This window comes from Sinocyclocheilus anshuiensis, unplaced genomic scaffold, assembly GCF_001515605.1.
Source record: "Sinocyclocheilus anshuiensis isolate Anshui unplaced genomic scaffold, SAMN03320099.WGS_v1.1 scaffold851, whole genome shotgun sequence".
NCBI classification, from domain to species: domain Eukaryota; kingdom Metazoa; phylum Chordata; class Actinopteri; order Cypriniformes; family Cyprinidae; genus Sinocyclocheilus; species Sinocyclocheilus anshuiensis.
The window spans coordinates 209,234-226,888 of NW_015546052.1; the positions used below are offsets into that span (position 1 = coordinate 209,234).

General features: G+C 43.2%; 1 long non-coding RNA gene across 1 annotated transcript in view; it reads left to right on the top strand.

Moving 5' to 3' along the window:
• LOC107699199 (uncharacterized) overlaps positions 1 to 14,570 on the top strand; it is a 23,623-nt gene extending 9,053 nt beyond the window's left edge. The window contains exons 2-3 of the long non-coding RNA XR_001635430.1: positions 14,396 to 14,399; positions 14,559 to 14,570. This is a non-coding gene — a long non-coding RNA (uncharacterized LOC107699199). The remainder of the gene's footprint in view (positions 1 to 14,395; positions 14,400 to 14,558) is intronic.
• The last annotated feature ends 3,085 nt before the right edge of the window (positions 14,571 to 17,655 follow it).

Sequence of the window (17,655 nt, forward strand, 5' to 3'; positions counted from 1 at the left end):
TATATATATATACAAAAATCCTGTATGTACTGCATAGTGGGGATGACCGAAAAAAATGTCATCTTGGTAATGGTGATCTCGAGAAAATCAACAAATGTGACAGCAAAAGTAAAACATTTCTTGAAAAATTATGCTGTTTTATCAGTAATCATAACAATTAGAATATAGGAATATAGAAATTGTCCTTAAAGGTCACAAGTCTACTTGTTATGAGTGGTTGATTGACCATTTATTGCCGTCTTTGTAGCTGGAATCAGGGACTTCAAAAAAAGGTTCCCAGACTTTATTGCTTTGTAAAATGATCACAGTATTCAGCTGGCCAACTTCTTTGCTCTCAGATCCGACCTGCATTTAGCTCGGAAGTCATTTGAGGTGGGTGGAACGTTCATTAGCATGGAAAGGGTAACTCAAGCCTGCTGGTTTCCGGAAGACATGTCTCCAAGTAATATATAGAATAGCCTGCACTCCATTTTCATGTATTAAGACTAACAAACTAACAGTCAATTCATGACAGATACAGATTGACTCATCCTGTCACGAGGCTGCTTTAAACAGGGATTGAACCCAGGTCTCTGGCGCTCTAAGAGTGTGAAATTACTCACTGAGCTACTCCCAGACAGTTAAACCCAAAAGCAGAAGAGCAAAAAGAGTCAAGGGACTTGAATCTTCAAAAAGTAAAAATAATCTTTACTAGAGAAACAAAGTACAAAATAAACATAGAAAACTGAGCTTCCATCAAACAAAAAAAAAAGACAAAAGGGTCCAAAAAAATACAAGAACAATCAAACCTAACTAACTGGCAATTGGATACTCAGGAAGAATAGGCTCAAGACTGAACACAATAGCAGGGAACAAACAGACTTATAAAGGGTCAAACACAGGTGTGGGGAATCAAAGATGATGAGCAGGATACTGAACATGGTACGGGGCGATGGCGCCATCTGGAGGAGCGGAGAGACTAGAGTTCATAATACAAGCGCCATCTGCAGAACTGGAGGGAACATGACATAAAGGGCTCAAGGAGAGTGACCCCTGCAGGCCAGGATGAAAACAGCAATGCAGAGATGAGCCCATTACAGGATCCCCTCCTCTAGGAACGGCTCCTGACGTTCCCCTGATGGTCTCCTCGGGCTTGGTGAAACTCTGAGATGAGAGCCTTATCCAAGATATCCCGAGCCGGAACCCAGGTCCGCTTCTCCGGGCCATAACCCTCCCAGTCTACCAGGTACTGAACCCTTCCACGTACTCGGCGGTAATCCAGCAGCCTGTGGACTGTGAACGAGACTGGGCAGGAGAAGACGAAAGGAAACCGGGTTAATCTTTCTGAGGATCTTGAAGGGACCAATGTATCTTGGAGGCAGCTTACGGGATTCCACCCGCAGGGGAAGATCTCGGGTAGAGAGCCACACTCTTTGAAATGAGGGTCCTGCCCTCCAGCTTCGGTTAGCCTGCCTCCGTTGGAGTCGGGCCACCCTCACTAAGGCAGCACGCGCCCTCTTCCAGGAAAGTCGACAACGACAGATGAGCTGTGTGGCAGCTGGGACTAATTAATGCTGTTCAGTTGCTTTGACACAATCTGTATTGTTAAAAGCGCTATATAAATAAAGGTGACTTGACTTGACGTCAACCTCTGGCTCCGGTCCAGGAGACACTCAAAGGGGGACATGCCTAAAGAAGAGTGGTTCAAAGTGTTAGGAGCAAATTCAGCCCAAATTAATCAAGATCTCCAAGTGGATTGGTTGTCAGCGACCAGGCATCTCAGTGTCTTCTCGATGTCCTGATTTACCCTCTCAGTTTGGCCATTGGACTGGGGGTGGAAGCCAGAGGACATGCTGATGGAGAACCCAATGAGCCGACCAAACGTCTTCTAAAACCGGGACGTAAACTGTGGCCCCAGGTCCGAAACCATATCCTGGGGAAAGCCGTGGATTCTGAACACGTTTCATCAGAAGTTCCGCAGTTTGGTTAGCTGTGGGGAGCTTGGGTATGGGTAAGAGGTGACAAGTCTTAGAAAATCTATCCACCACCACCAGAATTACTGGTTTTATTAATTATTGTTTCCCTGAGACTGAGGTAAGCCTGTGACGAAATCCAGGGAGATGTGAGACCATGGATGTCTCGGGATAGGCAGTGGGTGCAGTAAACCATGAGGGTGGGTTCTTTGCTCCTTGTACTGGGCGCACACTGGACAGGCAGAGACAAAGGCCCAAAAGTCTCTCTGTAACTTGGGCCACCAAAACTTCCTCTGAACCAGCTTGCAGGTTCTAGTGGTTCCTGGGTGTCTGGAGGGGAGGGAAGCATGTGCCCACTGCAAGACCTCAGAGCGCAGTTAGGGACAAAGAGACGCCCTACAGGGCCATTACCTGGACCAGGCTGTTGCTGTTGGGCTCTCCTGACGGCTGTCTCAATATCCCACTGGATGGGGGCTATCACCCTCTATGTGGGGAAGATGGGTTCTGGGCAGGACTCCCTCTCAGGTGGCTCAAACTGCCTCGAGAGTGCATCTGGCTTGAGATTTTTGGAACCTGGGCAATAAAAGAGAATGAAATTAAACCGGTTAAAAAAAGAGGGCCCAACGGGCTTGTAGGTGAGATTTCGATGGTCCGTCCAGATGAGGAATAGGTGTTTGGCCCCTTCAAGCCAGTGTCTCCACTCCTCCAACGCCATCTTAATGGCCAACAACTCCTGGTTCCAAATGTTATAATTTCTCTGTGTAGGGGTAAGACGGCGAGAGAAAAATGCACATTGGTGAAGCTTGTAATCACTCTTACTCTTCTGTGACAAGAACGCTCCTACCCCCACATCTGAGGCATCCACCTCCAGGACGAAGTGCAGCTCTGGGTCTGGAAGAGTTAGAATGGAGGCAGATGTGAAGCGTTGTTTCGGTGTATTGAAGGCATAGTCAGCTCCGCTGGTCCACATGAATGGCCTGTTAGACTCCTTTGTGAGTGAGGAGAGAGGCTCTGCATCAGAACTAAACCTTTTTATGAACCTCCTGTAGAAATTAGAGAACCCCAGAAAGTGCTGTACCTGCTTGACTGAAGTAGGTCTGGGCCAGTCCAAGACTGCTCGGATCTGGCCAGGATCCATCTGAAGGCTGCCCTTGGACACATGGAAGCCGAGAAATGAGACAGCTGGGACATGGAATTTGCTCTTCTCCAGTTTAACAAAGAGCTTGTGCTTCAGCAGCTGGGCCAGGACCTGTCTGACATGCTGAATGTGTTCTTGGAGGTTGTGGGAGAATATCAGAATATCATCCAAGTAAACAAACACAAATATATTAAGCATCTCTCTGAGAACATCATTAATAAAGGCCTGGAAGACAGCAGGAGCATTAACCAGGCCGAATGGCATTACCTGGTACTCATAGGGGCCTGTCGGGGTATTAAACGCAGTCTTCCATTCGTCCCCCTCCCGGATCCTGACAAGATGGTATGCATTCCGAAGGTCCAGTTTGGTAAAGATGGTGGCCCCCTGCAGGATCTCAAAAGCTGTGGTCATAAGTGGGAGGGGGTAACGATTATTGATTGTGATGTTATTTAAGCCACAATAATCAATACAAGGTCTGAGACTACCATCCTTTTCAACAAAGAAGAAACCGGCTCCTGCCGGTGATGTGGAAGGATGGATGAATCCACTATCCAGAGCTTCCTTCAGATACTTGTCCATAGCTAATCTCTCAGGGCCAGAGAGGGAAAAGAGCCTTCCATGGGGTGGGCAAGTTCCTGGCATAAGCTCAATAGCGCAGTCGTATGATCTGTGGGGGGGCAGTGTGGCAGCTTGGACTTTACTGAAGACTTCGAGGAGGTCCATGTATTCTGGGGGAACTCGGGATGGCTCGGGAGGGTGAGGTGGGGACTTGCTAGTGACTGGTTCCATCCTGGGAACAGCCATGACTTCCGTGGACAGGGCTTTGAGTCCAAAGACGGAGTTGCTCTTGGGATTGTCTGACAATGATTCTTTGAAAGACTTCAGCTCAGGGGAACCACAGAAAGCAGTATTCGAGAGTTGGCAGTGTGTTCCCCACTCTGTGACGGAAACCATATCCTGGGGAAAGCCGTGGATTCTGAACACGTTTCATCAGAAGTTCCGCAGTTTGGTTAGCTGTGGGGAGCTTGGGTATGGGTAAGAGGTGACAAGTCTTAGAAAATCTATCCACCACCACCAGAATTACCGTGTTTCCCTGAGACTGAGGTAAGCCTGTGACAAAATCCAGAGAGATGTGAGACCATGGACATCTCGGGAAAGGCAGTGGGTGCAGTAAGTCATGAGGGTGGGTTCTTGGCTCCTTGTACTGGGCGCACACTGGACAGGCAGAGACAAAGGTCCGAACGTCTCTCTGTAACTTGGGCCACCAAAACTTCCTCTGAACCAGCTTGCAGGTTCTAGTGGTTCCCGGGTGTCCGGAGGGGAGGGAAGCATGTGCCCACTGCAATACCTCAGAGCGCATACAGTTAGGGACAAAGAGACACCCTACAGGGCCATTACCTGGACCAGGCTGTTGCTGTTGAGCTCTCCTGATGGCTGTCTCAATATCCCACTGGATGGGGGCTATCACCCTGGATATGGGGAGGATGGGTTCTGGGCAGGTCTCCCTCTCAGGTGGCTCAAACTACCTCAAGAGTGCATCTGGCTTAAGATTTTTGGAACCAGGGCGATAAGAGAGAATGAAATTAAACCGGTTAAAAAAGAGGGCCCAACGGGCTTGTCGTGAGTTTAACCTCTTGGCATCCCGAATGTAGGTGAGATTTTGATGGTCCGTCCAGATGAGGAATGGGTGTTTGGCCCCCTCAAGCCAGTGCCTCCACTCCTCCAACGCCATCTTAATGGCCAACAACTCCTGGTTCCCAATGTTATAATTTCTCTGTGTAGGGGTAAGACGGCGAGAGAAAAATGCACATTGGTGAAGCTTGTAATCACTCTTACTCTTCTGTGACAAGAACGCTCCTACCCCCACATCTGAGGCATCCACCTCCAGGACGAAGTGCAGCTCTGGGTCTGGAAGAGTTAGAATGGAGGCAGATGTGAAGCGTTGTTTCGGTGTATTGAAGGCATAGTCAGCTCCGCTGGTCCACATGAATGGCCTGTTAGACTCCTTTGTGAGTGAGGAGAGAGGCTCTGCATCAGAACTAAACCTTTTTATGAACCTCCTGTAGAAATTAGAGAACCCCAGAAAGCGCTGTACCTGCTTGACTGAAGTGGGCCGGGGCCAGTCCAAGACTGCTCGGATCTGGCCAGGATCCATCTGAAGGCTGCCCTTGGACACATGGAAGCCGAGAAATGAGACAGCTGGGACATGGAATTTGCTCTTCTCCAGTTTAACAAAGAGCTTGTGCTTCAGCAGCTGGGCCAGGACCTGTCTGACATGCTGAATGTGTTCTTGGAGGTTGTGGGAGAATATCAGAATATCATCCAAGTAAACAAACACAAATATATTAAGCATCTCTCTGAGAACATCATTAATAAAGGCCTGGAAGACAGCAGGAGCATTAACCAGGCCGAATGGCATTACCTGGTACTCATAGGGGCCTGTCGGGGTATTAAACGCAGTCTTCCATTCGTCCCCCTCCCGGATCCTGACAAGATGGTATGCATTCCGAAGGTCCAGTTTGGTAAAGATGGTGGCCCCCTGCAGGATCTCAAAAGATGTGGTCATAAGTGGGAGGGGGTAACGATTATTGATTGTGATGTTATTTAAGCCACAATAATCAATACAAGGTCTGAGACTACCATCCTTTTCAACAAAGAAGAAACCGGCTCCTGCCGGTGATGTGGAAGGATGGATGAATCCACTATCCAGAGCTTCCTTCAGATACTTGTCCATAGCTAATCTCTCAGGGCCAGAGAGGGAAAAGAGCCTTCCATGGGGTGGGCAAGTTCCTGGCATAAGCTCAATAGCGCAGTCGTATGATCTGTGGGGGGGCAGTGTGGCAGCTTGGACTTTACTGAAGACTTCGAGGAGGTCCATGTATTCTGGGGGAACTCGGGATGGCTCGGGAGGGTGAGGTGGGGACTTGCTAGTGACTGGTTCCATCCTGGGAACAGCCATGACTTCCGTGGACAGGGCTTTGAGTCCAAAGACGGAGTTGCTCTTGGGATTGTCTGACAATGATTCTTGGAAACACTTCAGCTCAGGGGAACAGCAGAAAGCAGTATTCAAGAGTTGGCAGTGTGTTCCCCACTCTGTGACAACTCCTCTGGACCAGTAAATATTCGGGTTATAAACAGCGAACCATGGGAAGCTGAGGATTATAGGGAGTTTAGGAGTATGAATTAAGAAAAACTGTATCAATTCCTGGTGGTTCCCCACCTGTAGCTGAAGAGGTTGAGTGAATTGACTGACCCGACCCGATCCCAGTGGGCTGCCGTCAACTGCAGTAATGTTAAGGGGTTCTTGGAGAATCACAGGGTGAATTGCAAGACTTTGGCCCATCTTAAAATCCATGAAACTCCCGGCAGCCGGCAGTCTACAAAGCCACATACTTGATGGTGTTGCTGGCCCATGGTGATTGTGGCCTGGATCGTCAAGCCTGAGGTCGCCGAGCAGGGGATGGTTCCTATTCTCGCCCAGGCCCCCCTACTTCAGGACGAGACTTGGCTTTTCCCGAAAGCTCAGGACAGTTGGAACAAAAGTGACCTGGCTTGCCACAGTAGAGGCAAAATCTCTCTCTCATCCTCCTTTTGCGTTCGGCCTGGGATATCCGAGTTCCCCCCAACTGCATGGGTTCCTCCGTGTCCATAAGAGGAGGAGGAGGTAATTTAACATGACTGGCGGCCTCAAGTAAGCTGGTCTCCCGCTGCCACTCTAGCTGGCGTTCTCTGAGGCGATGGTCAACCTGGATAGCTACATCAATGAGGGACTCGAAATCAGGGGCAGGGTCTCGGAATGCTAACTCGTCTTTGAGCTCTGACAACAAAGCATCGTGGAAGGTCGCTCTCTTAGGGCTCTTTGATCCCTGGACAATCTGAGACAGCGTTTGATCATGTCGTTGAATGGTAGTGGCTTGCTCAGAGAGTGCAGCTAGGATCCGTTCAACATTGGAGAGTGGTGAAGACTCTTCTGCTGGGCTGCATGGTTCAGTCTTGCTGTAACGAGGCTGCTTTAAGCAGGGATTGAACCCAGGTCTCTGGCGCTATAAGAGTGTGAAATTACTCACTAAGCTACTCCCAGAAAGTTAAACCCAAAAGCAGAAGAGCAAAAACAGCCAAGGGACTTGAATCTTCAAAAAGTAAAAATAATCTTTACTAGAGAAACAAAGTACAAAATAAACAGAAAACTGAGCTTCCATCAAACACCCGACTTATAAAGGGTCAAACACAGGTGTGGGGGATCAAAGCTGATGAGCAGGATACTGAACATGGTACGGGGCGATGGCGCCATCTGGAGGAGCGGAGAGACTAGAGTTCATAATACAAGGGCCATCTGCAGTACTGGAGGGAACATGACATAAAGGGCTCAAGGAGAGTGACTCCTGCAGGCCAGGATGAAAACAGCAATGCAGAGATGAGCCCATTACACATCCACATTTAAACTTCACACATTTAATATCTGTTTATTTGAAATACATAGATTTTCAATGGGCATCAAATGAGAATTGGGCCATGCTGAGCTGTCCAATCACAACAACCAGTAAATCAATGAACACAGTTGATAGTAGTTTAATTTTCAGTTTCAAACATGATCAGACGTGTAAGATATTTGTTGTCTAGTATGGCACAGCAAGGTGTTTGACTATTGCAATGAAGTCTGGTCGACTTTGCATCTTTTTTTGGCCAGCTTAGGAGTGGGTTTATCTGAAATAATTGATACCCCAACAGCAGAAATATGTGTAGACTTTACCATTTTTGTCCATACAAAAATAAGATGGAGTAAGTGCTACAAAATGCCTCTAACAAAAACCTTGATTTGTTGCCATTAACACATTTTTCTAAATCCAGTGACCAGTTCCTCCTCATATGTGCTCAGTTTTGTTGGCATTATGCATCATATGGTCTGTGAACAGACTGTGGGAAGTCTGTAGGTGTGCCATCTGATGCTGAGACTATGAAGAGTGTAATGAGCATGGATAATTCCAAATTACAGGCATTAAGATGAACTCAAATGGCTCAACAGGAATCTATCAGATAAACTCTCACAAGACCAAATGTGTTTGTTGAGATAAATACATGCTTAGAAAGAACTTACAAATGCATTTATGGGTTTGGAGGAAGAAATCAGCTATGTCTGTATGGGCAGGTAGGGTAGTGCCTCACCAAAAATATTTGTCCATTAGAAAACATAGACCTCTATATAAACTGTGTCAATAATAAATTGTCAATGTGTTCAGCATTCTTCAACATATTTTCTGGGTGTGTATATTAGTCTGCATCAGGTCATAACTAGCTGGCATTGTCCTTTCTTCTGTAATAAGATATATGTGGAGTAGCATATCAAATTAAATCAAATGTTTAGTTTAAATAAATAGCTTTATAGGAGTCTGTTGTGTTTGTTCCGAGAATAGACATTACTTTCATTTCCTCACCCAAATTCCCCAAAATACCAAAAAATACCCAAAACTTGTAACATAATAAAACAACATTCAAAGGCAATAAATACTACATTAAAGCAATTCTAAGATAGCATTCTGTATGTGTCTTGTGTACTTAAAGCCTGTCAATCAACATTAGGGCTGAATTATAACCCTCAGGCTGAATTATGCAAGGACGTTAGACCTCTGCCAAAAGTGTGCCTGCATTTGTTCAGCGGTTAGAATAAAAACTAAAAACTGTTTATCATAAGCTAGTGCTAAGATCCAATATCTGCCCTACCTAAATTTATAGTCAGGAGCCACTACTGAAAGAAATGAATGTAAACTGAACTCCACTGAAGTTTAAACATTTTTTTTGTGGGTCAGTACATCATACTATAATATGACACCCCAATAAACTAGCCAATCAATAGTTTGATTATCCATCCAGTTTGATGGATACGACTGAAATGAAATGAAAACCATCAATCTGTTGATACAGCCTGAATACTTTTAGTTAAATACAGAGAAAAGCTCAACAAAATTCACAAGAGAATCTCTATAGAGTTAATATATTAACTATAGTAAATATATTAGTTAAAATATTAATAACAACAATAAATAAAATTCAACACCAAAGTCGTCAAGTCAAGTCACCTTTATTTGTATACCGCTTTATACAATACTGGTTGTGTCAAAGTAGCTTTACAGTGTTAAACAGGAAAATAGATTGCCAATAATGCAAGAAGACAACAACAGAGTCATTTTTAGAGTCAAAGCAAGAAGTTTCACAGGGTTCCTTTTTAAAAAGGCTCCAGGAACAGCAACCCACAAGCCCCTCACACCAGTTCCCTGAATGAATGTTGGACTGTTGTTTAATATAGACTCTGATTCTGCACCTGAATAGAGTAATAAGACAAGTCACCTTTATTTATAAAGCACTTTACACAATACAGTGTCACGGATCCAGCCATCCCGTCAGCGTCAGACCCTACAAGCTCCACCTCTCCGTTCCAATTCACCTGAGTATTGATTCCCAGCACCTGTCTCTGTCTCTTAAATAAGGACCAGCATATAAACCCACACTCTTGGCACCCAACCATCTGGTCTCGTCTCTCGCTTATGTGCAAGACTTACCTGACTACTTGGATCCCGTTCACCTATCTTCATGATCTTCAGCTGGTCTTCCTGTCCATCGATCCCTATCCTTCCTGCCTTACACAAAGACTGCTTAACTCAAGATAAGTCATTCCAGTGCCTTGCTGACACTCCGATATATATTTACCTGTGTTTTCCGGGTGTTTCCCTCAATAAAGTCCTGTGAACTGTGTGTTGTGACATACAGATTGTGTCAAACAGGAAACAGTTACAGCGTTAAACAGGAAAATAGTGTTTCAATAATGCAGACAAAATTCAATTCTGCTGTAAAGCAGCTCTTAAAAGAGGACAGTCCATTTTTCAGTTCAAGTCAGTTCATTATTGATTCAGTGATGTCATCATCCAGCTCAGTTCACTTCTCATAAAATTGTGTCTGTGGAATCAAGTTGACAATATTGCCAAATATTAAATGTTCCTATCTAAGCAAGCCAAAAGTCGACAGTGGCAAGGAACCCAAACTCCATCGGTGACAAAAATGGACAAAAAAAAAAAAATCTTGGGAGAGACCAGGCTCAGGAGGCAAGTTCTCCTCTGGCCAGATAAACTAACATGGTGTGGCTTAATTCCAGGCTGCAACACTCAGAACATCCATCAAATTCCTTCTGCTTGAAGATTGAATACATCACATGGCGAAGGAGTTGATGCAGAGGACTTGCCTGGTTCTTGTGGTCTTGCTGAGGATTTGTGCCGATGGCAGTCTAATTGACGAGGTCTTCGCAGGGAATCAGTCTAGGGCTCATCTAATTGTCATGGTTTCGAATAAATAAAAACCTACAATGCAAGAAAACCGGGTTGGAACTTAAAGCTTTCTGTTTTTGTCTTATAATAACGACAAAAAAAAAAAAATCTTGGGAGAGACCAGGCTCAGGAGGCCAGTTCTCCTCTGGCCAGATAAACTAACATGGTGTGGCTTAATTCCAGGCTGCAACACTCAGAACATCCATCAAATTCCTTCTGCTTGAAGATTGAATACATCACATGGCGAAGGAGTTGATGCAGAGGACTTGCCTGGTTCTTGTGGTCTTGCTGAGGATTTGTGCCGATGGCAGTCTAATTGACGAGGTCTTCGCAGGGAATCAGTCTAGGGCTCATCTAATTGTCATGGTTTCGAATAAATAAAAACCTACAATGCAAGAAAACCGGGTTGGAACTTAAAGCTTTCTGTTTTTGTCTTATAATAACCATATGTTTAAGCTCAATGAATGCAGTCAATATTACAATTTGTGTAAAATTGAGAAAATAGAATACGTTTATTTGCTTGTCTTCGAATCATGCTTGTAGTAACTGGGCAATTATGTGGTATAACAGGGTTGTGCGCAAAATTTTGGATGTAGCTAAATATCAAATCATCACACAAACGGCTTGTAACAATATTTAAGAACTCACAGAAATACTGGAGAATGGCATATTTATATAACAAAAGCACAATAATACAAATACAATGTATGTACAGTAGAGAGAGTTGTTATATACAGCAATGTGCTGAGAAGAAAATATGCAGAGAGGCATGAGTCTGTACAGGTAATTTAAATGTAAAAAATATAAATATACATATCAAATAAGATATAACAAATAGTGGCCTGAATATTGCACACATGTGGTTATAAAGGTATAAATGTGAATTTACATATTGCACAGACGTTTTATATTGCACTGAACTGGTTGTTCTGACTGGAGAGAAGAAGTTCATAGAGTTTGTGCCTCGGGTGTGTGGGGTCAGAAATTATTTTGCCTGCTCATTTCCTCACTCTGAAGTTTCTGAAGGGCAGACAGGGGTGCACCAGTGAACCTCTCAGCAGTCTCAACTGTCCGCGGTAGCCTATTTCTGTCCGGTTTGGTAGCAAAGCCAAACCAGACAGTTATAGAAGTGCACAAGACAGACTCAAAAACCACTGAGTAGGCCGCTATAATTACATTTTTAGACACTTCATTTTTAATTTAGACAGTTTAATTAAATTAAATCCGAGTTGAATATTAAGTCAAAAGATTGTTATGTTAAAATTATGACATTGTTGTATACAGTTATAATATAGTTAAAACATATCTAAGATTTGTGCTTATACTGTACCATCTACCACTATATATATATATATATACAGTATATATATATATATATACTAATGGTTAAGTTTTTGGTCTTGACAGAATAGTGGCCAGCTTTACCAACATTTTATGATAGTGCAATCCCTCTTTTGGCATTATTTTGGGAGGAGAGTATTTAAATAACAATGCAACATAATTGACTGAGGTAGTCAGTTGCTGGTGTATGCACTATTAATTAACAGCCAAAAAAAAAAAAAATGTTGTGCTTGACATGGCTGCAATAGTTGCTCATTTGCGCTGCTCTTAGTAGATTGCTTTGGTAATTATGGAAATGAGCTAACCGTGTCTGTGTTCTTTAATTTGCACATTGCCAGTAGGTCACCTGCAGAAATTTTCACTTCCAATTGGCACTTTTATGGGATTGTGGTCTCACTCTAATTTGCCCTTTTCAGTAAATCTGGCCCCAGACATGCTATGTATGCTGCTTCTGCTGCTGTAATTGTTTCTGCAGATACTGTTATTGCTGCTGCTACTGTTGCTGCAGAGCAGATACGGAGACTTGCAACTGCCAATAAATATACAGACAAGCTGCTGTGAGCATGTAGGCCTGCCACTGCTGAACAAATAGCATAAATTAAATTGCTTGTTGCAAATCTAGACAGGTGGAGCTGGGGGAGGTGGAAGGTTTCAGAGGAACATAAAGTGCATATATTCTTCCACTAGCATAGTTTATGTGCCTCATTTGCCAGTGTCTTTATTTAATAAGCAAACTAAATTATACAATTCCTGAAGACATAATCTTGCAAGAAAAGCACACTCCCACTTAAAATTTCTTATAACCAATTGAACATGTGAGAACATACTGAATCTGACTGCGTAAATTAGTTTTCTTGTTTTCTCTTACAAATTAATGGAAACGCAACATTCATAGTATTTAGTATATATATTTAGCATATACTTGCACAAAGCTTGTTGTATGCTCCATTTGAACATATGCAAACAGAGCATATACAGTGCCTATAGAAAGTCATCATACCCCTTTGAAAGAGTTACTTTATTTGTTGTACAGCCTGAAATCAAAACCTATGACAATAATAAAAATTGTAAAAAAAAAAAAAATCCAGTTTTAGTTACAAATTTTGCCTTACAACATCAAACCAATGAAAGAAAAAGGCATGTTCTGATCATTTTTTTTTTTAAATCAGAAACTAGAATAACAGGGTTGGAAAAGTCATCATTCACCTCATTTGATACTTCATAGAGCCACCTTTTGCTTTAATTACATTAATATTTTTGGATGTGTCTGTACTACCTTTGCACACCTACATTGGGGAATTCCAGGGTGAGTGGCAATGGACTGCTTGCTCTCTTCAAGTCCCCCCAACATAATGCTGCCACCACCATGCTTCACTAAACGTATGGTGTTTTTTGGGTGGTGTGGTGTGTTTGCTTTTCGCCAAACTTAGCGCTTGGAGTTTTCAGGGAATGCTTCTTTCTTTCAGCACTATGTTTGGCTTCATATCCATACTACTTTCTCTAATTATCAGTACTTTGAATCGGGTGAAATTATATTTTCTTTGAAAGCTGACCAATGCATCTCTTTCTCCACCCACAAACTGTACACAGAGGCTGTTATTTCTGTTCTGACTGGGTTGGAGGATTTGGATGAAATATGTTCATAATGTAGCCACAGTAAGTGTTTAAAGTAACTCGCAATGCAATTATTATAGGAACAATTTTGGGACTTTTTGCCTTTATTACAAGGACAGTAGGGCTAAGTGTAATCAGGAAATGGCCCGGTTTGACCCGGCTAACCCAACCAAGGGTTTGTCCCTTTTTTACCAACTGTTGGGTTCCCAAAAATGACCCAAATTGGGTTGTTTTTAATCCAGCAATCTGAGGTTATTGAGATTTCTTTCTTACTGAGGTGTTGTGTGTGTGTGTGTGTGTGTGTGTGTGTGTGTGTGTGTGTGTGTGTGTGTGTGTGTGTGTGATCCACTCATGGATTACAGCACGCTTCCCCTTAGGGTTTGAGCTCCTTTCCTTTTTTTTAATTTTCCAGAAGAATTCCCAAAAGACAATGCTGTCAACCACCAAAATTCACTGAAGGCATAGAGCTCCGCCTGGGTTGTGCTCTGCGTATTGCCTGAACATCGCAACAAAGACACTCCATACTGAGTCTCTTGAACACCAAATGACTGCTCAAAGGAATAGTTCAGTCAAAAGCTCACATTCTTCTAATCCTACAGTGGAGATCAAAATTAGAGAACAACCTACAATTTCCTAAATTTCAAGGTCAATTCTTAGTCCTATTTGAAGTTATCCTAACAGGAGTAGAGGGGCAGTTTTTAAGCATATTTCATAAATCAATTGTATTCTGAAGCACAGTATAAAAAACTTAAATGAGATATTTGAAAATTAACTCTGATCAAAATTAGAGAACACTTACAAATACCTCCAAGTCATTGGTGTTAATCTGGTACCTGGTGCTAATGTCCTTAATTATATGACAAAGCCTATTTAACTGGCAGCATTCTTCTAATTTTCACTGAGATTGCAAGATGGCGGGCCGCTCTAAAGTGATGACCCTTTCAGCCACTGCAAGAGAAGTTGGTCATTCCAAATGTGTGATTTCTTGAATATTGCAGCTTTACAATGACACTAATTTATTCAAGTCCCCCCAAAAGGCTGGTCGTCCATGTAAGACAGATGCACGAGAAGACTCTCAATAGGGAATCGGTTCAACACTGCAGCTGGAACTGCTCACTAGTTCAGCGCTGAACAGGGTATGGATCTGTCTCGGCACGTTTAAGAGAAGTCGGACTGAAAATGCACTCTGCAGTGACCAAGCCTCTCATCAGCAGAAAGGATAAAAAAAGGCTAGACTCACCTTTGCTGAGGAGCATGTTATGTGGACAGAGGAGAACTTGTCCAAAGTTCCCTTTAGTGATGAGAGCAAGTTTAATTTATTTGGGTCTAATAGGAAACATAATGTTTTGCATCAAACTGGGGAAAGACTGAACAACAAGTGCATTAAAAAGTCAGTGAAAGTTTGAGGAGGAAGTGTCATGGTTTGGGGGATGCTTTCTGCAGCAGGAGTTGGGCCTCTTATACAGCTACATGGCAGGTGAATGCAAATGTTTATCAGAACCTCCTTCAGCAACATGCAGTTCCTTCCCTGCAAGCATCTCACAATCAGCCTGCCATTTTCATGCAAGACAATGTCCCCGTCACACTGCAAAATGGATAAAGCAGTTCCTTGAAGCTAAGAACATAGAAATAATGAAATGGCGACAAAGTAATAGCTAAGAAACCCACTACAGTTACCGAACTATGGAAGAGACTGAAAGAAGAGTGGACCAAGCTCACACCAGCGCAGTGTGAAAAACTAGTGATGTCCTGCGGCCACAGATGTGCTGAAGTCATTCAAAGCAACACTTCTTACTAATTTCTGACAGCTGTAACCCTCCAAAATTTCAGCTGTAATCTTCTTTCGTGCTACACTGGTTACTGTTCTTTAATTTTGACCACTGTGTTTTCCACAAAATAAAGTTTTTTGTTTAAATGCCTTGGTTATTTTGTCAAACATATTAGTAGAACAGTGGTATACCCACAGCTAATATTCCTTCAAATTTTGAGTGATGAAGTTTAATAATATTTCAGAAAAAAATCAAGTGTTTATAGATTGTTGATCTCCACTGTATATGGCTAAATGTATGAGGTATGTGCTATATTCCAAGTCTTCAGACATCATCCTATAGTTTTGTGTGATGGATTGGAGTTTTCTTGAAATGCCTTTGTAACAAACATTTGTAGTTTACTCGGTGTACCGAGACCGGTTAGTGGTGCAGGTGTCGCTCATTATCAATTACTCCACCGGCCTCGCTCCGTTCCCACGGCTCTCATGGCGGATGGCAGCAGGCTCCGGCCTCCTGGCGAACGGGGCCGACTCCTCCGCTCCTTCTCGGACGGCAGCCACCCCTCCTCGACCCAGCGAGCACTCCGTCCCACCTCGTCTTCCATAGTTCCAGCACCACCGCCTCGGGCAGCCACCGGCAGTCTCTCCGCTTGTTCCTGCTGCCCGATCTCCTCAGCACCGCGATCCCCCTCAGCAGCGAGGACTCTCTGACAGCGTGTCCTTCCTTCCTCCTGGGTTTCGGCACCAATGTAACAAACTTTTGTAGTCATGGGAAGAAGGAGGCGGGAACCGGCGAACATTTCAAACTTTAATAAAATAAACAAACACAAAACGAAAGTAAAGCGGCAGCCGCTCGCGGACGACTGCCGCACACAAAACATAAAATAAAATCCAGGCCTGGTACTCTCTCGCAACACTGTCGTCACTCCTCCTTTTATCCTTCCGGAGCTCCTCACGAGCGCGCCGGCGCGTTTCCCTCGCTTGCGTCGCCTGGAGCGCTTGTATAGGAACGCAGCTCCTCCGACTAAAATGTCCAGTAAAACATCTGAATGCTCAAATGTCGGCAGAAAGTTATTTGGTGTGCTATTTCTGATGTCCAGGAGTTCGTTCCTAGTAAAGCTGATCGGGAAAAAATTGCTTAAGACAGGACAAACAAACAAAAAAAGTACAAGTACCAAGTAGCGACAAACCATTTTTTTTACTTGTGATGATGAGCTCTCAGCAAACAGTGTAGCAATCTTCTGCTGAAGATCATTCAGTGATTTGATGGGATGGCTCACCCTTTAATACAAACCCCAGAGATGTTCACACAGTCACAAGATCAAGCATGGCTGAAGACTATTTGTTTTATTAAGATTTGATTCTACAAAGGCAAAGACACAATGGTGGGAAACAGGTCTGTATGCATCTATTGCTTGTATGATTATTCAAAACCTTTGCAGATGCAGTCAAATTTCCTGACCAATCAGAACAGGTGTCATTTGTGAAGGACACTTTAATCCTTAACATATTTAGAGAATATTTGATTATTATTTAATTTTTGCAAGTTTATCATCCTGTATTTATGTCTGCATTTAAGTCATAAGGACAAATTGGGTCACAATTGGCCCCATTTTCAGAGAATGGTCTAGGAATGATTTACTGTGTAATGGCAATGAAGTTGAGCTCAGCAGAATCTTATACAGCTCCTCACTACACTGAGGTGTAATATTCCAATCGATATATCTGTCATCCAGTCCATATTTCCTACGTACATCATACTATGTTGGGTGTACTGTGTAAATATTTAATGTAGATTAAATATTTACACAGTACACCCAACTTAGTATGACACTGAGTAAAGAAAGCAGTGACATTGCTCAACATAGCATTCACCTTGTAAAGAGATCATTCTCAGCTCATCATTACCACTCCGTTCTGATTACAGGTCACTGATTCTGTCCAACCTCTTAACATCATCTTGAAGAAGAGCTTGCATTAGACAAGGATCTGTGATCTGTGAGTCATTTTGCTGATAAATGTAATGCTGATCAAATTATATCCAAGCATGTTTTTTCCCCATACAGTGGGTATAGAAAATGTATTTACTGAAAATCTTCAGTTCTGCTGCGGCTCTCACATTAAATGTGGCACCAGTCATGTCTATGAACATAACATTTAGCACTAAGAATCAATGCCCAGACAAATGAACTTATAGGGTAGTAAGTGTCATTCAGTAAATGAGGATAACACAAATCTGACCTAACTGTACAACCCTTTTTGAGTGTCTAAATAATGTTGTTTTTGTCACTGATATGGAACACTGCTCAGGTTTTTCTCAGGACTAATTGTCTTAGCCGGCCAAGGTCAAGGTTGAGATGATGTACTGTATGGCACCTATTTACCGCTTTTCTCCATTTATTACTGGGAGAATAAGGCCTGCTTATGCACATTTGACCACCAATACATCACCTCTACTGTATTGTTATGTGTTGTCGTGTTAAATAGGCTATAAACCATAATTAACGTCAATGTGGTGAGCTAAAGCTG